The sequence below is a fragment of the Elaeis guineensis genome, chromosome 1, assembly GCF_000442705.2.
Source record: "Elaeis guineensis isolate ETL-2024a chromosome 1, EG11, whole genome shotgun sequence".
In the NCBI taxonomy this organism is placed as follows: domain Eukaryota; kingdom Viridiplantae; phylum Streptophyta; class Magnoliopsida; order Arecales; family Arecaceae; genus Elaeis; species Elaeis guineensis.
Window position 1 is genome coordinate 14,368,400 of NC_025993.2, and position 24,218 is coordinate 14,392,617.

Here is a 24,218-nt window from a genome sequence, read left to right on the forward strand (position 1 = left end):
TCAATTTGATTGAGTATAGGTCAATCCGAATCATATGGATCTGACTCAGAAATTGACCCAAACCTTGACCTAAACTCGGATCAGACTGAGAGTCTCTTTCTATTCATGTAACTTTTTCTCCAAATTAAGAGCTAATTAAACTTGCAATCTCTTTGTACTAGAGCTTTCTTCACTGAAAGAATATTGGATCTAGAGATCAGATTAAGAAGATCACAGAATTTTGGATCTGATCAACTATAAATTTTCTTTTATCTCTGAGCTTTTTTTGTGCATATTCATATATTTAAAATTAAATTTTATAAATAAAAATTATTTAAATGTTTATAAATTATAGAGGTTTGAAAGTATGTATTTATATATAAAAAGTGATTCAAAATATTGGATCAAGCATGGTGTCACCTCAGCATGATTATAGATTTGAAATGAGATGATTTCTTGTTCTAATGTTGCATGATTTCTAGAAACAAAATTATTCATATTTATCTTTGCATGAATTTTGAATAAAATTATTCTCATATTTCTAAAAATAAGATATGAAATACTTGATTTGATATTGTTGTGAAAAAAGTGTGATTATTTGATTATGGTGAAATAATATAAAAAATTCTCTAGTTAGACTATGATTCGGATCTAGCTAATAGGATTGATTATTGGCCACATGTTAGAAACATATTTCTTTCTGACCTAGTCAGTCGAAGCTAATTGTTAGCACATATCGATGCATCACATCTTTGTATTCAGAACTAGTCTCTTTGTTTTGTCACAAAGCTAATCGTGGCCGTATGAATCAAAGTTAGTTTCTTTCAGGCCTAGTTAGTTGGGACTGATCACTGGCATATGGTGATGCATTACGTATTTATTATTCAGAGACTACTCTCTTTCAGACCTTGTCATGGGACTGATCGTGGCCTTAGTCATCAAAGATTGAGAGAGGATTTTTGGATCTTACTGACATGCATGACATGCTTGAAAAGAAAATTATATTGTTACTTATTATTGTTAAATTATCAGGGTTTTGTAACCACTTAATAGTGACTTCTAGGAGGAGACTAACAAAGTACATAAATTACCTGATGACACATGATGTATGTTGAAAGAAGTGAAAACCTATGTTATTGGAAATCTCCTCCCTCCCTCTTGCATCCCTCTCAACCCAAAATAAAGAACAAGTGAGCTCCATCAAAGATAACGATGAGTGCCATAAAGCTATGTCAAGGCTGATTCTTAGGCAATAAATCAAGTTTCAAGCCGGAGAAAGGGCATATGAACAACATAATATGATTGCAGGGAAATAATAAGTCCTAAAAAAGATAAGACTATAAAAAAAGATAAATAAGAAACCAACACCAAAAATTCACTACAATTTTTTTTTGAGGAAAATGGAGGAAGTAAGATACTTCCACTAGTGAGAAATATATTTATAATGTTATAATAGGGTATTATAGGGGTATTCATATTACTTTGGCACGGACACCTCAGTTCATGAGAGAATAGTGAGTCCAGAACTAGAGCAACACAATTACCAAAAATCCGAAGGCCGATATAGATATAGTCTTTCATAGAAAGTTTGTAGAATAGGGCATTGCCAACAAGGATTTTTATAGATCTTTTACAGAGCTTGTTAATTTCCTATACACAATCACCCACTATTTATCCATTCACATTAATTCACCGCTTGAGCGAGCCCTGGTAAGCTGAGAGGCCAATAATTTTCTAGCTGAGGCACGCTTTAAAGCATGGCCTGGGAGAGCTAAGAGAGCAAAAGTATGACGTTTGGGTGAGGAACAACCGATAGCCAATCTATATAAGTAGTGATTGCTTTCTTAGTCATTGCAGGGGCATGGAAGCATGAAAACAAAAGACTAGAGTTTTATTCTTTCTAGAGGCACGATGCCAAGGTTATGAATAAGCATTCTAGAGCAGGGAATCATGGTTTGACTCAGGGAGAATGCCTCCATGAATCCAGATATCTGAAAAGGATAATGGCAGGTCAGAAGTGTTAAGCGATGAAAAGACGGTTTGCCAGTATGTTCTCGAGAATGAACACTGCATCATAATATGATTTAGGGATTCACCATATTCGTCACATAGAGGGTAGTTCCCTATATTGTTAACTCCTCTTTTAGTCATGTTCTCCCTAGTCAAGATTTTGTCATGATAACTAAGTCAAAAGAATAGTTTTACCTTCTTTGAAATTAGGAGACTCCAGAAGTGTTTCCCTAGGCTTGAGATCACACCGCCATGCATGAGAAAATTATAGCAGGAATGAACTCTATAGATACCATTGGAACTCTACTTCCAATGCTAGGTGTCTGGTTCTGAGGTAAGGGATATATTCTGCAGAAGGGTCGAGAGGCGTTTAAGCTCTCTAGAAGCACCAAAGCTCATTAGGTGTCTGAATGAAGCTTGGAGATTTGGTTGCTATATGAATTCATAAACAGAACAATTTTGCTTCCTGACGAAGAAGAAAAGGTTGGGAAGTAAAATACTTAGATCATAGTCGCCGATCTAGTGGTCACACCAGAAGAGAATAGCAAGGCCGTTACCCACTGACGGAATGAATCATTATTTGTATATGGCCAACAGCTTAGGCACATTTCTCCAGAAGGGAGATGCAAGATTTAGCAGACGACGAGATGATCGTAGGAAGGGTCTTCTATGGTAGTAAGCTTGTTTAATTAGCAGGCACCAAAGTTTTTGAGGGTATCTAGTAAATCTCCACCACCATTTCAAGAGGAGAGCCTGATTAAGAGTGATGAGATTCTCAACATCTAGACCACCATACCGACTTGGTCGACAGACTTGTTTCTAGTTAAGTAAATGCTTAATACTGCTATTTGAATGCTGGCTGTCCCATATAAATTTCCTACATATCTAATTGATTTTTTAGATAACCACTGCGAAAAGTTTCATCACCGATATCCAGAATACTGGGATTGCATTTAGAATAGAATTAACCAATGCAATATGGCCCGCCGGTGATAGAGTTTTTGTTTCCACCCACTCAACTTCTTTGAGATTTTTTTAGTGAGGAAAGACCAGTCGCCTTTGTTAAGCTTTGAGTGATGCAAAGGAATGCCCAGATAATGAGAGGGGAGAGAGGCAACCTTGCAGCCAAGCATGGAGGCCAGAACACTGGTAGATTCATCACCGATATTAATGCCAATAAACTGGGTTTTATGGAAATTGATGTTTAAACCTGAGATCATTTTAAAACTGTATAGGATCAGCTTGAGACAGTTAATGTCAGATTTGTCCGCACTAGAGAAGATCAAGATGTCATCAGCAAACTGAAGGCATTAAGAGTATCCCTCCGAGCCACTTGGGCCAAAATTATTAAACAGTTTTTCTATTTTAGCAGCCTTGAAAATATTTGCAAGGACATCCATGATCAGAATGAAGAGCATGGGAGAGAGGGGGTTTCCTTGTTTGAGTCCTCTTCGATTTTGGAACCATTTGCCTACTGAGTGATTGATAACCAAGGTTGAATTGAAAGTTGTGAGAAAAGTTTTCATCCAACCTATCCACCTGATATCGAAGCCCCAGTGTAGAAGGAGATCAAACAAGAAATCCCATGATACACTGTCGAATGCTTTCTCAAAGTGAATTTTGTAAAGGATTGCTGAAAGTTTGGAGTGTTTGATAGATGAGATCTATTCAACCACTGAGATATAACTCTCAAAGATTAAGTGCCCTTTAATGAATGCAGATGAGCAGTCAGACACCAATTATTCTGGAGTCTTTTCGACAATAATTTGGAAATGATCTTGATCATCCCATTTTCAATATTTATCTGCCTATAGTCTCTCACCGATGAATATTCAAACTTCTTGGGGATCAGGGAGATGTATGTACAATTAAGCCTGGAGAGATCACACTCCCCACTGTAAAATGCTGAGATTAGCTTGCAAATATCTTTACTAATACAGTCCCAGTATTTCTGGTAAAAGGAGATCTGAAATCCATCTGGATCGGGTGATTTATTTTTTGCTACTCTAAACATTGCTGACTTAATCTCTTCAGCGAAGAAAGGAATGACTAAAGATATCAAATCTGGGGCATGAGCTATAATTTACTACAATTTAACTGAATTAAATAATAGGGGCATGAGCTGTAAGAATTTGAAGCATCAATATCTTAGATAAATGCTCATAACTGATTGAAAACACTTGGCATGATCAGAACCTTGAAAAACACAGCATTGCACCTCCATATAACGATTTCAAATCTGTCTATCAAAAGATTTCAAATCATCTATCAAATAAGAAACTCAACAAGCCGCCGCCTTTGAAGTAGCGGATCTGAGTCAATACCCATGAACGGCACTCTTACCCGAAGGGTATTAAAAATTAACGGTCCATTAGGTTAAAGAGAGGTATGATACCACAAGCCAGAGTCGCTGCAGACTGCAGCGATGGTTTATGCATTTTGATAATGATGCAATTTACACAACAGAACCTTTCCACCAGCATTTCCCATGGCCATGAAACCTCCATGAGGACTGAAATCCAAAGCATGTCGATAATGCAAACTAAATCTGGGAGGGGGGCAGTTCAAGAAGGCAGTAAAATATGGAACATGTATCAATTTTAGACCATTCTTCATCATTCTTGAGATAATAGCCAATATCTGTGCATCAAGATTAAACTTCATGAAATCAACTATTATGGTTAGATTTTCCATGGACTTCAATGGCTTCCTCTTTCCCCCAAGAAACTCTTCGCTTTTGTAGACATTCACAATTCCACTGCTTGAACCTGCTGCAAACAAAGAGCTGTCTGGTGAAACACAATGTCGAACCCATTTTACTCCCTTCATCACCACCGCTGCTCAATAGCTGCTGCCCACCATCAGCAAAAGCCAAAGAATGAGTGCTTCCATTCATCTTGACGGTTCCAATCAGTTCCTCTGTTCGTGATGACATCAAGAGAATATAACCTTCATTACCAATGAATACGATGGTGCTCAAATCAGGGGAAACCTCAAAAACTTCCAGACTTTTCTCCTCCCTCCCCGTCAATGAACCCATGCATCTTATTAACCACCGTGTTGCGGCCAATCCCTCGTCGCCTGATCGCCGAAAACGAGCGCCGGCAAAAGAAAGTCCGCACTGACCGGAGGCGGCTCCGGCGGAGACCCTCCGACGGTCAAGTCAGAGAGGAGACTAGGCAACAGTGAGAAGAAAGCAAAGAACTCAACGAGAGAGTGGGAGAGCAAGCCTGTGTGTTTCCAAGGGCCTCTAGCACTGTAGCCTTCCCCGATATATATAGTGGAGCGTAGTATGGCGCCGTCATTAATGGCGCAGACAATTGAAGAATTGTCAACTCACTATAGACTGTCAGAGTCGCCGTGAAAGTGTCACATCGCCGTGGGGCTGTCAAATCACTAGGGTTGACAATGCCCTAGGCGGGATAATGCCCTTAGGCGGCAATGCCGCATGCTGCTGTCAGGACTGACAGTCTCTGGCAGAAGTACGGCGATCGGAGGAGTCGACCGACCTTAGGTCGGTGGCCAGCTGAGTGGCATCGGGTGGAGATTCGGACCCCTCCGACGGTCGGTTGGGCACGTCGCGGGAGTCGGCCATCGGACCCCCTGGTGCAGTCGATCGGGAGGGCGGGAAAGGTCTGCCCGGCCGACATATCCTCGTTCGGTAGAGAGCCGTCGATCTGTTGGTCACGGTACCCGACGATCGGTCAGTCGGTCAGTCGGGTATGCCTGATTATAAGTCGGCATGAGCGGGGTCGGTCGGTATTCCCCAACAGTTGCCCCCTCCACTCCTGAGTCGGACGGCACGCTGGCCAATGTCTTCGTTTGGACAGTAACGCCGGGCAAAAAGGAGTGGATTCACTGTGTGTCAAGTTCCGACCGTACCGCGGGTCGATATGATGTCAGGCGTCTCATGAATGTCGAGCGATTCGCTGGCGTCAGATGTCCAGTCGGTGTCAGATGTCCCGTCCCGTCGGCGTCAGACGTCCTACAGGTGTCGGACGTCCCGCCAGTGTCAGACGTTCTGTCGGTGTCAGACGTCTCGTCCCATCAGGAAGGAAAACCGTCGTTCCCGCCGTCCCTTCGGGGATACGAAACGTCGTGGCCTTTACGCCATGTGGCGTGCGGCCATTGGGACGGGTTCGTTGGAGTGGATGGAGGTGACGTGGCTCAATCTGAAGATAGGTGTGTCGAACGGTCGGGCCGACGGACGGCCCGGATGATGCCACGTGGCAAGATCTGGGGACTCCTCGTTGGTCGCACCTTCATCTCGACCGTCGGGGGGTACTATATATACAGGGTCGCCCCTATTCAGTTTTTACCCCCCCCATTTCGCTGTCGAGACTCTGCCCGTGTAATTTCAGGTACTCCATTTTTCTTCCTTTCAGATTTTCTTCTAAGGGCCTTCCCCATCTTCTCCGCCTTCTCGCGATCCACTTCTTCTTCTTGTTTTGTTTTAATCCATGGCCAGAACATCCCCACGAGGTGGTCGGTCGGGAGAGCCGACTGACGACACTCGATCGACCCCGGAGGTGGAGGTCTCTTCACTTTCGGAGCCGAACATCGACCGGCTCCGGGAGCAATACCGCATCCCGGGGCAGTTTCGACTGTTCGCCCCTGGTGCCGACGGTCGGGTTAACAGCCCGCCTGAGGGCCAAGTGGCCTTCTACTTGGAGGACCTCCAGGCCGGCCTTCATTTTTCGGTCTCGAAGTTTGTCCGAAACATTCTAGACTATTACGGACTGTGCCTCGCACAACTCGCGCCGAACTCAGTTCGGCTAATAGTCAGCTTTGCGCTTCTGTGTCGGCTTTTGCCGACCGATCCTTGGATCTCCCTCTTCCGAGCTTTTTTCGTCCTCCGACCCCACCCTAAGGCCCGAGGGTGGTGGTACTTCAATCCTCGGAAGGGGTTTTCCTTCATCACTGGTCTTCCGTCGTCCATTCACGGATGGAAGAATCAGTTCTTCTTTGCGTCGTCTTCCACTCCTTGGGGGTTCTCTGTCCGTTGGGGGAATCTCCAAACCGAATCGAATGAGAACAGTCGAGTGGAAGCCGAAGATCAGGAAGACTTCCACTGGCTAAAAGATATCTCGATGCTGAAGCAGAGGGAGCTCATTACCAAGCAAGCCCTGTACGACGCCAGTCTCAGCCCGGTCCCTCGCTTAGGTCAGTTTTTCATTTTTCTTCCTCTTTTTCTTCTTTTTGTTTCTTCCTTATGGTACTGACCGTCCGTCGTTGTTTGCAGATATGCCGTCGAGATCACGATTGACGGCAGCCGACGTACGTCAGTACGCCGTCCGAAAGAGGCCGGCGCAAGGGGCCGGACCGTCGCGGCCTCCCAAGAGGCCCCACGTAGCTCCGCCGAGCGAACCGACTGGGTCGGGGGAGGAGCCCGTCATCGCACTGTCGGCGCCGACAGTGCTTGTCGAAGTCCCGTCCGAGGGACCGTCGGGCGAGGGTGCCGCTTCGCCCGAAAGAAGGGTGGCTGAGTCGGTAGATGGCGCGTCGGCCGCCCAGCAGGCAGAGGAGGATCGGGAGGAGGCTCACGAACCCGAGCGACCAGCGCCCGCTGCTGCCGCACCGTCTGTCGAGACTCGGTCGGGCTCAAGCCTGCCGTCGATCTCCGACGTCAGGGCCTGGGCGTCCGACCGAGGGAAGGCCCCCATGGCGTCGGGCTACGAAGGACGGTCGGCCGACGGAGGATCGACCGACTTTCCACTCTTCGAAGGTGCGTCGGGCCTGGCCAACCACGACTTGGCCAGGAGACTATGCCAGGCGCTCCTTCTTCCTGCCAACATCGAGGCGATGAAGAACCAGCGTGTCTCCGACATGCTGTCTTCATTCTATCCGATGATGATCCCGTAAGTTTGGTCCCTTAACGGTTGGTTCTGTTTTGTGCAGCTGGTCTTCAATATATCCGAGCTAGAGGCCGGATACCGAAAGTTCGGTGACATGCGCGCGGCTTGGAGAGACAAGATCACGGCCCTTGAAGCCGACAAGGGCATCCTGGTCGACCAGCTGCAACAGTCGGTCGAACGGGAGGGCCGACTTGAGGGGGAGGTCTCCCGACTTACGGAGGAGGTCTCCCGACTCAAGGGAGCCTTGGCGACGTCGGAGTCGGAGCTGCAGTCGGCCAGGGACGACGCGAAGAAGAAGTCCCGAACCATTCGTCGGCTTCGGCACGAGCGAGACAGCTTCGCCAAGGAGATGGAGGCCGACCGCGAGCAGCTCCGAGTAAGCCTCAGAAATTTTGCCAAGGCCGAAGAAGGTTTGTCCATCGCCCAGGCCGACGCAGACATCGCGAAGGCCGAAGCAGAGTCGGCGAAGGAGGCCTTGGGTCGGGCCGTCGAAGACTTCCGTGACTCGGAAGAGTACCGAGAAGAGCTTCTGGAGAGCGGCTTCCTTTCGTACCGGATCGGGTACGAGGATGCTCGGGAAGCCATTCGAAGCCTGTACCCGGAGCTTGATCTCAGCAGCATAGTTCTGCCAGAGTCGGAGGCCCCAACTGCGGAGGAGACGGCCGAACCAGTATCGGAAGGCCTTTCCACCAGGGCGGAAGCCGAAGAAGACGCAGAGCAGGCTACCGAAGATCATGCGGCCCCGACTGCCGAAGCCAGAGCGAGTTCGCCGACCGTCCCCCGTCGTTATCCAGTGGAGGAGGCTGACTCTGATGATTAGTCAGTTTTTTGTTTTTCTTTTTTGCTTTCGCTCCGGCTTGTATTCGGGCTTCGGCCCAACTTTGTAAAGCCTATTTTGATCTTCAATGAAATCAAAGTCTTAGACTTAAACTTTTTTCCTCCGCTTGTCTTTCTCTTTTCATGTGTTGTGGAATGCATTCGAACACGTAAGTCGCTAACCCATATAGATCAGTTAGGACGTTCGGCGATTCGTGCCGCTACGAAGGTAGAACAAGTCCCGACTTTGGATCGGCCTTTTGATGGTCGAGGGCCTAAGTCGGGCATCCTTTGCCCGGCTGTGAGTCGAAAGCCGACCGACTGCCGGATAAGACTTGGCAGTCGGGTCTCTTTCAACGCATTCAGTCAAATGTCGTCCGACGTGTTTAGTCGGGGAAACGATGATAAGTCGGATCCCGATACCCTTGTATTGGGTACTGCGCCGTGTGATATACGGTGGTAAGCCGAATATCCCCCGACCGGCCGTGGCTCGGTCGGTGAGTCATGAATGCGACTGTGGTCGCATCGTGTGATAGACGATGGTAAGCCGAATATCCTTCGACCGGCCGCAGCTCGATCGGTAAGTCACGACGGCGGTCATGTAGGCATTTTGGTCGGGGCTCGATCGATAAGTTAGCCAATCGTTTGGCCCGAAACTCTAATCGTAGAAGGAGTGTCAACTCCTGTTGTTGTGGACAGTCCGACCCTTGTGAGCGTCCGACGCATCGTCGGCGATCGGGCCGTCGGTTCCATGTGGTCATTAAGTCCGAGTCGGGACGTCGGGACTCGGCCTTTCTGGCGAGCGCCGATCGTCAGTCGAAGAGTGAAAACTCCGAAACTTGGAACTGGATTTGCATTCCAAATGAATAGGTACAAAGTTCATGGGTGATACAACTTCAGGTTGTCGGCATTCCAGGTCCGAGGAATCGATTTTCCTTCCAGAGTTTTCAGTCGGTAAGCCCTTGGCCCATAGGTGTCCACCACCGCGTAGGGCCCTTCCCAATTCAGAGCCAGCTTCCCTTGGTCCAGGGGCTTCGAGACTTCTGCCTTTCTCAGGACTAAGTCCCCTGGCCTGAAAAGCTTTGGTCTGACCTTGGCGTTGTAATATCGGGCTACCTTCTGTCGGTATAAAGCCATGCGAAGTTGAGCCTCATTCCGTAGTTTGGGGAGGAGGTCTAGGTCGGCTCTCCGGCAATCAGAGTTGTCCGGCTCTTGATACCGCTCGGCCCTGGTAGATTGCAGCCCAATCTCAAGTGGTATCATCGCCTCCGTCCTATAGGCCAAACTGAAAGGCGACTCCCCGGTCGGAATGCGGGGGGTCGTTCGGTAAGCCCACAGAACGGAGCCCAGCTCGTCGACCCAGAGGCCTTTGGCTTCATTTAGTCGGGTTTTGAGCCCGTGTAGTATGATCCGGTTGGTCACCTCGACTTCGCCATTGGACTGTGGGTGCCCAACTGAAGTCAGTCGGTGCGTGATGTGAAACCTCGCGCAGAAGTCTCTGAAGTCTTGGTTGTCGAATTGTCGTCCATTGTCGGTGATAATGGTATGCGGCAATCCAAACCTGAAGATGATGAATTTTTGGATGAAGTCCTCCATCTTCCGTTCGGTAATCTGCGCCAGGGGCTCGGCCTCCACCCACTTGGTGAAGTAGTCGACGGCGATGACTATGAACTTTCTTTGGCCCGATGCTGGAGGGAAAGGATCAAGAATGTCGACCCCCCACTGAGCGAAGGGCATGGAGCGACAATAGGAGTGATTTGGCTGGATGATCAGTGTTGTACATTGGCATACTTCTGGCATGATTCGCACTTCCGAACCAACTCAGCCGCGTCCTTCCTCATGGTGGGCCAGTAGTAACCCTGTCGCAGGACTTTGTAGGCTAGGGATTTGCCCTCCAAGTGACTCCCGCAGATTTCTTCGTGCACTTCTCGGAGAGCATAATCTGCGTCGGTCGGTTGATAGTCGCATCCGGGAGAAGGTCGAGTAAAACAAAATATTCGTCGAACTTCCATTATCTACAAAAAAAAATTTTACATCGTAGTTCGCTATCGTTGTCGAGACAACAACAGCGTCGTCGTGGGGAGTTTGGATGCCCCGAACGTCTTCTTCCGTAAAAGTAATCACGTCGTCCGGGCGCAGCTTCTTCGTGGGCTCTCCTCCAGCAGACGTCCCCGGGCCGAGTCGTTTGGAAATCATATTGATGACCCCGACCGTCGGCTGATTAGTGGTCGCTTCCTCAGTCGGTTGGGGTCGTCGGTCGGCCACTGGTCGAGTCGGTGGATTTCTTCAGAATTTATCGAGATACCCTCGGCAGATGAGAGCTTCGATCTCATCCTTAAGCTGGATGCATTGCTCGGTATTGTGGCCGTGGCCCCGATGGAATCGACAGTACTTCCGTCGGTCGAGGCCTTTTGCCTTCAGAGGCGGAGGCCGTCGCAGGTATTCTTCCCCCTCAATCTCCATCAAAATCTGTGTACGGAGAGCAGAGAGAGGAGTGTATGAGTCATACCTGGGGCGTGTCGGCCTTGGAGTCTGCCGTCGGGGCGACTTCTGATTTCGTCGCGAAGGCGAGACCCGACCATCGGTCGGGGGCCTGCTAGGTCCGGCAGGGTCCCGACCCTTCCTTCGCTTCTCCTTTGGGCCCTTGAATTCGATCAAGCGCCGGTCGGAGGCTCCTTCATCCACGCGCATGTACTTGTACGCGTGCTCCAATAATTTGGCATACGTCCGGAGGAGGGTCTTGTCCAGGGAGTAAGTGAACCAGGACGCCCTCAGCCCCCGTTTCATGGCCGAGATGGCCATGTCTTCGTTGAGGTCCTGGACCTCAAGCGTGGCCATATTAAATCGCACCACGAAGTGTCGGAGTATCTCATTTTCTCTCTGTTTGAGGGAGAAAAGGCTGTTCGATGTTCGCGGCGGCTTCTGGCTGGTGCTGAAGTGAGCCATGAAAGAGTGCTCGAGCTGCCCGAAAGAGTGGATACTTCTCGATCGAAGACTGAAGTACCAGGCCCTGACAGCTTTGCGGAGCGTGGCGGAGAAGCTGATGCAAAAGAGAGCGTCGGTTGCCCCCTGAATCGTCATGAGAGCTTTGTAGCTCTCCAGGTGGTCGATTGGGTCGGTGGAGCCGTCGTAGGGCACCACGTCCGGCATCTTGAACCAATTGGGGATCGGTTCATCGAGGATGAGTTGGGAGAGAGGTTGGGCGGTCTGAAAGTCAACGTCATTTGAGGACTTCTGTCCATCCACCTGCAGCTGGGCAAGCCGACGGTCGATTTCTTCGAACTTACATTCGTAGTCGTCGATTTGTCGGTGCTGAGAGATCTCGGGAGTGGAGTCTCCGAAAGATTCTGAGAGGGAGGCAGACGGCGTTCGCGGTCGCTTCTCCTTCCTCGCTCGTTCCAGCTGGGAGGGAGAAAGCTATTGGGACCGATGGGCATCGCTCCGCGACCGCCCCTCCTCCTCTCTGCGGGAGCGCTGTGGCAGGCGCTCTCGCGGATACGACGGAGATCGACGCGGGCATCAGCGGCTGCTCCTGGAGGGCATCAGACGTGCCGCCGGTTGCCCGACCGATGATGGCGGCAGCCGTACCGGCTGTTGCTGGAGGCTTTTGACTGCATCCGTCAGCACGGTCATCTGCCGTACGATCGCCGTGACCTGCACCTCCGTGGTCATCGCGGGGTGCGGAGAGCTGGATTTCGCCGTGGAGGGTGGAGGAGAGGCCTCTTCCCGGCGGGAAGAGCGCCTCACCGATCCAGTGACTCTCGATTGTTGAGCTCTTATCTTTGTCATTAGTGTCTACCCCCCTACCTGACGCACCAATCTGTTGCGGCCAATCCCTCGTCACCTGATCGTCGAGAACGAACGCCTGCAAAAGAAAGTTCGCACTGACCGGAGGCGGCTCCGACGGAGACCCTCCGACGGTCAAGTCAGAGAGGAGACTAGGCAACAGTGAGAAGAAAGCAAAGAACTCAACGAGAGAGTGGGAGAGCAAGCCTGTGTGTTTCCAAGGGCCTCTAGCATTGTAGCCTTCCCCAATATATATAGTGGAGCGTAGTATGGCACCGTCATTAATGGCGCAGACAATTGAAGAATTGTCAACTCACTGTAGACTGTCAGAGTTGCCGTGAAAGTGTCACATCGTCGTGGGACTGTCAAATCACTAGGGTTGACAATGCCTTAGACGGGATAATGCCCTTAGGCGGCAGTGCCGCATGCTGCTGTCAGGACTGACAGTCTCTGACAAAAGTATGCGATCGGAGGAGTCGACCGACCTTAGGTTGGTGGCCAACTGAGTGGCATCGGGTGGAGATTCGGACCCCTCCGACGGTCGGTCGGGCACGTCGCGGGAGTCGGCCATCGGACCCCCTGGTGCAGTCGATCGAGAGGGTGGGAAAGGTCTGCCCGGCCGACATATCCTCGGTCAATAGAGAGCCGTCGATCGGTTGGTCACGGCACCCGATGATCGGTCAGTCGGTCGGTCGGTCGGGTATGCCCGATTATAAGTCGGCATGAGCGGGGTCGGTCGGTATTCCCCAACACACCGCTTTCACCAAATCAAAGCCGTAAAAGAACTTTCTTCTGCTCGAAATTATGACCTCAGACCCATCAGGCAAAAATGAAGCCTTATATATCCGGCAGTCCTCAATGAACATGCTCCGTATTTTGGTGTGGTGTTTTCCATCAACCTAGAAAAACCTCAACCTTCTGTCCGGTCCAGCAGTCAGCAGCAGTTGGCCATTCCTATGAAACTGAATTGAATTGATAGGACCTGAAGAGGTTACGTGCCAAAAGCGACGGACGTTTCTCCCTCCGTCGCATGTGAGATATTATCCGCTCTGAAACGGCATGTGCCCGCTATAGGAAACCACAATCGCCGCCCCTCACGATTTTGCCCCACAAAAGGCACCTAACGTGGGTAAAGGGGAGTCCGCACTTTTAAGCAGTAGTCACTTTTGACTGTAACCGGTATAGAACTTTCAAGGGCTCAGCCTCTCGATGTCCGACCCACAACACAGCCCCCCAGTCAAAAGGGACTGCCACAGACGGCGCCAATGAAGAGGTTACGTGCCAAGAGCGACGGATTTTCTCCCTCCACCGCACGTGAGGTATTGTCCGCTTTGAGACGGCGTGTGCTCGCTACAGAGAACCACAATCGTCGTCCCTCACGGTTTTATCCCACAAAAGGCACCTCATGTAGGTAAGGGGGAGTCTGTACTTTTAAGCAGTAGTCACTCTTGACTATAACCGGTATGAGACTTTCGAGGGCTCAGCCTCCCGATGTCCGATCCACAACATGATCATTGGAAGGCTCCTCTGAATTGGCATTCATTAGCCTCGAATACTCCAATAATCCTGGTAATAGCTTATCTCTACCTTCAATAGCAAGCTCATTATTGCTCCGGAGAATATCATCACCTTCCATATCCTCATATCCATGGGCAACAGTGACACCATCAGATTCATCATCGGAAGCACCAACATGGGTAGTTTTCCTATCAATCCGTGCCCATTCCGTTCCAAGATTTAACTTAGCATGCCGGGCACGTAATCATGCTACATAATCCAAGTTCTTTTCCTAAGTAATCCAAAAAAAATTAATTATATAAATAATTTAAATTTTAATTTATTTATCAGTTTGATGCAAAAATAATAAAACGTCATTTTGAATGGCGTTTCACCATGACTACGTCACCCCCCATTTTTCACGTAGACGTCGTCCAAAAAAAAAGAAAATAAAAAATACCATTTTGAACGGCATTTTTAAAAGTACCATTTAAAATGATATTTTTAAAAGTGCCATTCAAAATGATATTTTCTATTTTTTTCTCAAAAAAATAAAAAAAATAAAATTTATAATTTTAAATTTATAAATAAAAATTTATAAATAAATAAAATTTTTAATTTTGAATGAATTTTAAAATATAAAAATTTAAATTTTTAATTCACATTAAAAAGATAATTTTAAATTAATTTCTTCTTTTCAAATTATTTTTTTTAAAATATCTAAACAAAAATCTTAAAAATTTAAAAAATTAAAAATATCATAGAAAAAAAAGAGAAAAAAATATGAAAAAAATAAAAATTATAATTTTAAATTTAAAAAAAATTAAAATTTTTATAAAAATAGAAAAAAAATTATAATTATAATTTTAAATTAAAAAAATTAAAATTTTAATTTGAATTCATTTTTGATAAAAGAAAAAAAATGCCATAAAAAAGTAAAAAAAAGAGGAAAAATGTGAAAAAAATTAAAAATTAAAAATTTAAAGAAAATAAGAAATTTAAATTTAATTCAAATAAAAAATATCATTTCAAATTACTTTCTCTATTTCAAATTATTTTTTAAAAAAAAATCTGAAGAAAAGAAAAAAATTGGTGTAAAAAAATAAAAAATACCATAAAAAAGGGAAAAAAATAGAATTAAAAAAATAAGAATTGTAATTCTAATTCAAAAACAAAATTTATAATTTTGAATTTTAAGAAATAAAAATTATAATTATAATTCAAATAAAAAATATCATTTCAAATAATTAAATTAATTTAAATTTATTTTTTTAAAAAATATTCTAAATAAAGGAAAAAATATCTAGAAAAATACCAAAAAGATAAAAATGGGAGAAAATTAAAATTATAATTTAAAATTATAAAAATTTTAATTTGAATTCTAAAAAAATGCCATAAAAGAAGTGAATAAAAGGAAAAAAATTGTAAAAAAATAAAAATTACAAATATAAATTAAAAAAAAAATTGACTTTAATTCAAATAAAAAATTATCATTCAAATTACTATCCACATTTTTAATTAATTTTATTTATTAAAAAATCACATAAAAATAACTAAAAAAATTAAAAAACTATTAAAAAAACTATTAAAAAAAAGAAAAGAGAAAAAAAAAGGAGAAAATGCCAAAGGGAATGGCATTTTCTCCCTCTTCTTCTCCCTCTTCTCCCTCTTTTTCCTTCTCCCTCTTCTCCGACAATCTCCGATGTTTTCTTCTCTCCGACGGCACGGTGGCGAGCTCCCGACGGTGGTGAGTTGCCTCCTCTCTCTTTCCTCTTCTTCTCTCTCTCCCTCTTTTTCTCTCTCTCTCTCCCTCTTTTTTGTTGGCCGCCGGCGTCAGAGGGCCGACGGCAGGCCCCAGCCCTTCCCTTCCCTTGGCCAGCCCCCTCCTCTCCCTCTTCCTCTCTCTCTCCCTATTTTTCCTTGGCCACCGGCGACAGACGGCCGACGGCGACCGACGTGCCCCGACAGCGGCCCCCCACGGTGGACCCCTTCCCTTGGCCGGCCTTTCCTCTCCCTCTTCCTCTCTCTCTCTTCCTCTCTCTCTCTCCCTCTTTTTCGTTGGCCGCCGGCGTCAGAGGACCAGCGGCGGGCCGCGCACCCGACGGTGGGCCGCGCGCCCCGACCGCGGGCCCCAGCCCTCCGCTTCCCTTGGCCGGCCCCTTCCTCTCCCTCTTCCTCTCTCTCTCTCTCTTCCTCTCTCTCCCTCTTTTTCCTTGGCCGCTGGCGATAGACGGCCGGCTGCGGCAGACGCACCCTGGCGGCGGGCCCCGACGGTCCCCTTCCCTTGGCCGGCCCCTCCTCTCCCTTTTCCTCTCTCTCTCCCTCTTTTTCCTTGGCCGCCGGCGTCAGAGGGCCGACGGCGGGCCGTGCGCCCTCGCGGCCGGCCGCATGCCCCGGCCCTCCCCTTCCCTTGGCCGGCCCCCTCCTCTCCCTCTTCCTCTCTCTCTCTTCCTCTCTCTCTCCCTCTTTTTCCTTAGCCGCCGGTGACAGATGGCCGGCGGCGGCACCCCGGTGGTGGGCCCCGACGGTCCCCTTCCCTTGGCCGGCCCCTCTCCATTTTTCTCTCTCACTCTCTTTCTCTTCCTCTCTCTCTCTTTCTCTTCCTCTCTCTTTGTCCCTCTTTTTCCTTGGCCGCCGGCGGTGGCCCCCCGTGACGGGCCCTGGCGGTCCCCTTCCCTTGGCCGGCCCCTCCTCTCCCTCTTCCTCTCTCTCTCTCTCCCTCTTTTTTCTTGGCCGCCGGCGACAGACGGTCGGCAGCGGCCCGACCGGGGCCCGACAGCGGTGGGCCCGACGGCCCTCCGATGGTTGGCCCGTGCGGCCCTACGGCGCCCTTCTCTTTCGATCCGTGATGGTAGGCCCCGGGGGCGGGCCCTGACGGCTCTCCGACGGTGGGTCCGTGTGGTCCTGCGGCACCCTTCTCTTTCGATCCGCTGTGGCGGGCTCCGGTGGCGGGCCCCGACAGCCCTCCGACGGTGGGTCCGTGCGGCTCTGCGGTATCCTTCTATTTCAGTCTTTTTAATTTTTATTTTTATCTCATTATTTTTATTTTTTATTTTTATCTCATTAGATTAAGATTTATTTTAAAATTCGATTCGATCATAATTTAAAAATTTTAAGCATTTCATGAAAATGTAGACCTGTCAGTTGAGCAATGTAGGATATTCTATGATATCCGTATAAAATATATATTTGATTATATATTTTTATATGGATATCATAAAATATATACATTGATCAATTGATTGTCTAGTTTGGACAGTTTGAGAATTGTATTTAATTCTATAGGTAATTACATTATTCAAATGATATACAGAGGGTTCGAGAGAAATTTCGGACAGTATTTTTCTTTAGTTCTCCTCACATATTTTCAGTCGTGTGGAGAGAACTAAGAGAAAATACTGCCAAAATTTTTTCGGTCCCTTTTGCGTATTATTTGATTAATGTAGTTAATTTATAGAATTAATATAATTTTTGAATGGAATAGAATCTATCTGTACCTATTTGTTGATGATATGATGCATTTATCATGTAAATCTTTTGAAACGATAAAATAATTAGTAATACTAAATATTTTGATTTTGATTTTGTCATAGGTTTCTCCGAAAAAATGGCCAGTACTCGAGTTCGTGTACTATTGTATTATGATGGCATGATACAAAATGATGAAACTGGTGTGCAGCACAGTCACCCTGCAAATCGGATGATTAGAGTATTGTCATCATTATCACATCAAGAATTATTGGACCATTTATACAGCAGTATTCCTGTAGACAAAGAAAAATATGAAATAAAATTGAAATTGAAATCTCCTAATCTGTCGGGACAGTTAATACAAAGCAATTATATCTTAATTCTAATTGATGACGATGAAGATGTCGAAGAAATGCAGATCTTTTTTTTGAAATATGCAGAATATAATTTTTAGAATTATATATTGAAAAGGAAGATGTACCGAGCTTTGGATACTATAGTCGGCTTTTAACTCAAGCGGACAATAATGTTGGGCCTTCCTCACCTTTCGTAACTCCTATGGTGCAAACCGATAGTGTTGAAGTCGTATTTGCAGAATAATATTCCACTACTGTCGGTCTTAGTTGTCCAATTATTCAGAGTCCTATGGTGACTTCTCCTGTATCTTCTACTATGGTGACTTCTCCTTTGCTAGAAGTAGTGGTAAGTGCAGGAGACGACACTCATATAGGGAACGATGACTGGGTAGTCGGTGGAATAAATTCTGATAATCTAGGCTTTGAGTCAGATGAAAGCAGAGTTGATGACTATTGGACAGATGAGGACAGTAGCAGTAATGATAATGATGGTGAAGATGAGAATGATGATAAAGATGTTTAGGCTAATATTAATGTGGGAGAACTTCAATCTTGTTTGCATGAACCCCATAATTTTTTAACGATATAAATTTAGATGATGGTGGTTGTGTTAGTGCTGGTCGAAGATTGAACTCTGACTATCAGTTTTGGGACTCCTCGATGACTAAATTTTCTAAAGGTTTAATGTTTGAGAGCAATGATTATGTAAAGAGAGCTGTTGATCTTTATCACATTATGAAGCATCGGACATACAATATAGTTCAGTCGCATTCGAAATTATGGTCCGTACGATGCGTATCATCAGATAATGCTCAAAATTGTAAATGGAAGCTTCATGCTGCATTGTTGAAAAAATATGGATATTTTCAAATCACAAAATATGAGGGTCCTCATACTTGTTTGTTTACGGGGTTGAGTTGAGATCACAAATATGTCAATGAAAGGATGATTGACACACTAGTCCGACATATTGTTGAGAAAGATCCGGTGTCAAAGTTGAAGCTATTGTGCCAGCCGTTAATGATCAATTTCAATATATAGTGTCATACAGAAAAGCATGGTGTGGAAAGCAGAAGGCATTGGTTGATATTTATGGAGAATGGGAGCCGTCTTATGCTAAATAACCCTATTATATGGCTGCACTTCAACATGTAAATCTCGGTACAGTTATTTCATGAAATTTTTTTCAAACTGTGAATTCCAATGTCCGAGTTTTAAATTATATTTTCTGAGCTTTCAAACTATCTATCCAGGGTTTTATGCACTACCGTCCTGTAATCAGCATTGATGGCACACACTTGTATGGAAAGTTTAAAGGTAAGATGTTAATTGCCACAGGAATTGATGCAGAGAATGGGATATTTTCATTAGCATATGCAATTATGGATGAGGAGACGACTGCAAGTTGGAGTTAGTTTCTTTTCCAGCTTAGAACACATATCGTCAAAGATAGAAATAGAATATACTTAATTTCTGACAGGCATCCAGGTATATTAAATGCCATCATAGATGAGTCTATTGGATGGAGTCCATCACGTGTCTATCACCGATACTGCTTAAGACATATCTGCAGTAATTTCAACACTCATTTTAAAAATATGCATATGAAAAGAGCAGTATGGCAAGCAGGAAGCGCTCATCAAGTTCGCAAGTTCAACTTTATCATGGGTAGGATCAGAACAGTGAATGAAGAGGCTTGGAGCTGGTTGTCCGAGATAGAAAAGGAGAAGTGGACGTTGGCACATGATGATGGCCTGCGCTATGGTGTCTTAACTACAAATTTGTCGGAGGTTTTTAACAGTATTTTATGAGGAGCTAGAAATATACCAATTACAGTTTGTGTGCAAATGACATTTTATCGTCTTATAAAATACTTCAATACGAGGTATGCCCAAGCTTTGAGATTTGTAGAGGAGAATCCAAATAATCTTTTTACTCCTCATGTTGCAATTAAGATTGCTGAAGATCAAGTTAAAGCTAACCAGCATAGAATAACAGCATTCAACCTTCAAAGAGGTATATATGAAGTGCTTACGAGGAGAGCAAGCGCAGGGTTACGAGGTGGAGGAAATTTTCATACTGTTACTTTAGCTGAAAAAAAATATTCTTGTGAAAAGTGGAACATGTACAAATATCTATGTTCACACGTTTTAGCTGTGTGTCAAGAAATTGCTGTACATTTTAGTGATTTTGTGGATGATGCATATACAATTACAGCATATATGAATACTTGGAGCGGTGACTTTAATCCATTACCATATGAAGATTATTGGATGCATACACGTATGTTCAAATATATTCCTGATCATCATCGTTTGAGATCCAAGCAGAAAGGTAGACCAAAGTCAACAAGACTATGAAATGAGATGGATGATAGGCAAATAAGAAGTAAGAATCACTGACATTTGTAAGGAACAGGATCATGACCGCCGCCGCTGTCCTAGGATACTTCAACACACTTCAACTTCAAGCAGTGGAAGAAATTAAAGGCTCCGAAGATGTATTTTCGTCATTGTTTTATGTATTTCTGTGAGATGAACTGAATTTTGTGTTTAAGTTGTATTGTGTGACAATATTGTGTTTAAAATATATTTCTCATAAAATGAATGGCTATCATATCATATTTCTTATTTTTTAATACACTTGTGATAATATCATTATTTTAAATTTATTAGCGTATTATGGCTTACGATCTACAGTATCCCGATCCTCGAAACAGCAGTATTCTTACATTGCAGGAGCACCATCAATCACAGACTATTTGAGATGGCGGCGTAAGCATTCAAATCTTATTTACTATTTAATTTTTTTTAAAAAGTCATATACATTATCTAATTATTATATTTTATTGCAGAAGTCCAGACACCTTCGTCTACGATGATCTGATGCTGACTTTTGGAGGACAGAGGACATCCCACATAGAGTGCTGGATTATTTACGATGGACGTTGGTCTTATTACTACTTTGCTTGAGAGATGGCATCCAGAGACACACACATTTCATCTTTCATTTGGTGAGGCGACCATCACTTTAGAGGATGTCAGTATCCTTACTGAACTACCAGTTGATGGCGATCCAGTTACCGGAGTTGATCCCACGCTTACCATTCTGGAGTGGCAGGCTTTGTGCTTGCGATTGCTAGGGTTTGAGCCCGACGCACATTTTTTCAATCATTCATGACTCAGGATTGAGTGTTTGGATGATCGTTATCGACATTTTCATATTGCGGATGATGCACCAGAGGATCAGATGCAGCAGTATGTTAAGGGTCAGGTGCTGCGGTTGTTAGGTGGTGTCCTGTTACCCGATACTTCATCGAATAAGATGAAGTTGATGTTTTTGCCATTATTAGAGGATTTAGACTTCGCTCGTAGACTCAGTTGGGGTAGTGCAGTACTAGCTTGCCTATACAGAGCTATGTATCGAGGTTCTTATGCTGATCAAAGCGAGATTGGTGGTTATCTTGTATTATTACAGGTATGTGAATTATAAATTTTTATTTTTAATATTCATATTTCACATTGGGTATATCGTGTATGATTTTTTTGAAATTTACAGATTTGGGTATGGGAGCGTATGCCGACTATCAGTCCATTACGACGTCAGTTGCTCGAGATGCCATCAGAGCAGTATGATCCTGATGTTCCATTCAGACTAGACGGACCATTGGGATATAGTATAAAAATATTATTTTTATTATTTAAAATTATTATTTTAAATTTGATAAAATTTATTTAACATGAGTAGATTGTAAATAGATGGAACGTTGCATTCAATGTTCATCACGTATCGACGAGAGGCACGGGTTTATAGATGCCAGTTGGATATATTAGTTGATACATATAGACGGATAAATTTTAAATTTTTTATAAATATCATTTTACAATTATCATAATCTATTAAAATTTTAGCTTACTAATTTTTTTTATTTTAACTTTATCAGTTTTTGTGGGAGCCATATACAGATGAGATATTGGCTATATTGTCGCAGATGTGTACAGTTGGACATGACATATGGACTGTTAGGGTGCCACTTATTTATTTTGATATGGTAGAGTGGATTTTTCGATCGTGTCCTGTGACAGTTTGGTCAGATTCAGGGTATCCCAGAGCAGTTTGATACCAGTCAGGAACTTTATCGTATTGATTGATGAGGAGAGCTCGTATTGACTGGCGTATCAGACATGCAGCATATATTGATATTTGGGATGCACGTCGAGATCACATTGTTCATGGTGATCCCATTTTGAGAGGCCGTTCATATACCGATGACTACATGGCTTGATTTTTTAGTATTACAGTGCGAGTCATTGGACAGTCTCGGTATGCAGTTTCGAATACGAGGGCGAGAGTTCTGCTGTGCGTCTTTTGGTAAGACTAAAAAATTAGTTTATGTTGTTTGTGTTATATTTTTATTTTATATTTTATAGTATATTGACTGTTTTATTTTTATTTTGTAGATTGATTCTATGTCGGATCTTGTGTTGGATGCTCGTCGTGCTTTATCTACGATGATGAGGACGAACGGATTCGAATACTGCATGAGATAGAGAGAACAAGTTTGGAACATTGGTGGCGATTGGTGTTGATCCATATAGCTGTGCACCTTGGTATGGAGTAGCCATCGCCAGATATGAGATATACGCGTTACCATATGTCCCACATATGTCATCACCACATATTTTGCAGATGTCATCACTAGATGCTGCACAGATGCCATCGTCCTTTGATCCACAGATGGCAGCACCTTTTTCTTCCTACATCCCCCAGATGATATCATCGGATACCAGTTGGCCACATGAGTATGATACTTTCTTTTCAGGCCCATTCGTGTATCCAGATAAGAGGGTTGAGTGGGTCGCTCAGTCCGTAGATGATCCGACAGCATCCGTTATTCCTGAGCAATATGACCAGCAGACCTCCTCCACTGATATAGGGGAGGAGCCATCACAGCAGGAGCAACCGTTGAGGTCCATGGGCACCACAACGTCCTTGTGGGACTTAGTCTTTTTTAGATTTATACTTAGTATTTTTGAAATTTTTATTGTACTATTTTTTGTACGCTTGACATTTTTATTCTATTTAATATTATTAATTATTAATTTTATTTTATATTATTTAATTTCAAGTGATCGGATATTATGCTTTGTGGATATGGTTACACATGCTCTAATATGTCTCAAAACATTAGGAGAGAAAAAGTTATGCTAAAAACACTATAAAAATTATAATGTAAATAATAATAGTATATCAGATAATTTAATTATGAGATGAATCAGACCGCACTGGTACATCTTGATCTGGTATAGACACAAACAGCTACGTATGGTGCGGTATTGAAAAAAATTTTGAATTAAAATTTTTATTTTTTTAAATTCAAAATTATAATTTTTATTTTTTTCTTATTTTTTTAATATTTTTCTTTTTTATGATATTTTTTATTTTTTTAACCCCCATAAATTTTTTTGGGATATTGTTTAAAAAAATTAATTTTAAATGAAAAAAATAATTTGAATTTATGTTTTTTATTTGAGTTAACATTTGAATTTTTATTTTTTTCTCATTTTTTTCTCATTTTTTACTTCTTTGTTTGGAATATTAAAAAAAAATAATTTGAAATGAGAAAAATAATTTGAAATGATATTTTTTATTTTAATTAAAATTAAAAATTTTATTTTTTTAAATTAAAAATTATAATTTTTATTTTTTCTCAATTTTTAAATATTTTGCTCTTTTATGGTATTTTTTTATTTTTTATTTTTTTGACATATTTTTTTAAAAAAAATTAATTTGAAATGGGGAAAGTAATTTGAAATGATGGTTTTTATTAAAATTAAAATTAAAATTTTTATTTTTTTAAATTCAAAATTATAATTTTTATTTGGCTCTCATTTTTTTCTCATTTTTCTTTTTTTATGGTATTTTTTATTTTTTTAATTTTTTAAGATTTTTTTGAGATATTTTTTTAAAAAAATAAATTTTAAATGAACAAAATAATTTAAAATTATCTTTTTTATTTGAATTAAAATTAAAATTTTTATTCTTTAAAATTCATTCAAAATTATAATTTTTATTTTTTCTATTTTTTTCTTCTTTTATGATTTTTTTTAAAAAAAATAATTTGAAAAGGAGATTGTAATTTGAAATAATGATTTTTATTTGAATTAAAATTAAAATTTTTATTTTCTTAAATTTTAGAATTATAATTTTTATTTCTTGAAATTTTTAATGGTATTTTTAATTTTTTTTTACACCAATTTTTTTCAGATATTTTTTTAAAAAGATAATATGAAATAGAGATACTAATTTTAAATGATAATTTTTATTTTTATCTAAATCAAAATTTTTTATTTTTTTATAAATTTAGTTTTTTTATTTTTTTATTTTTTTATTTTTTTTTGTGTTGAAAAAAATAAAAAAAATGTCAAAAAATATGGTATTTTTTTTA

The 24,218-nt window shown here is 43.0% G+C and overlaps 1 pseudogene; it reads right to left on the reverse strand.

Moving 5' to 3' along the window:
- Nucleotides 1-4,411: 4,411 nt before the first annotated feature.
- Nucleotides 4,412-24,218, reverse strand: part of LOC140855720 (U3 small nucleolar RNA-associated protein 18 homolog) — a 36,868-nt pseudogene continuing 17,061 nt past the window's right edge.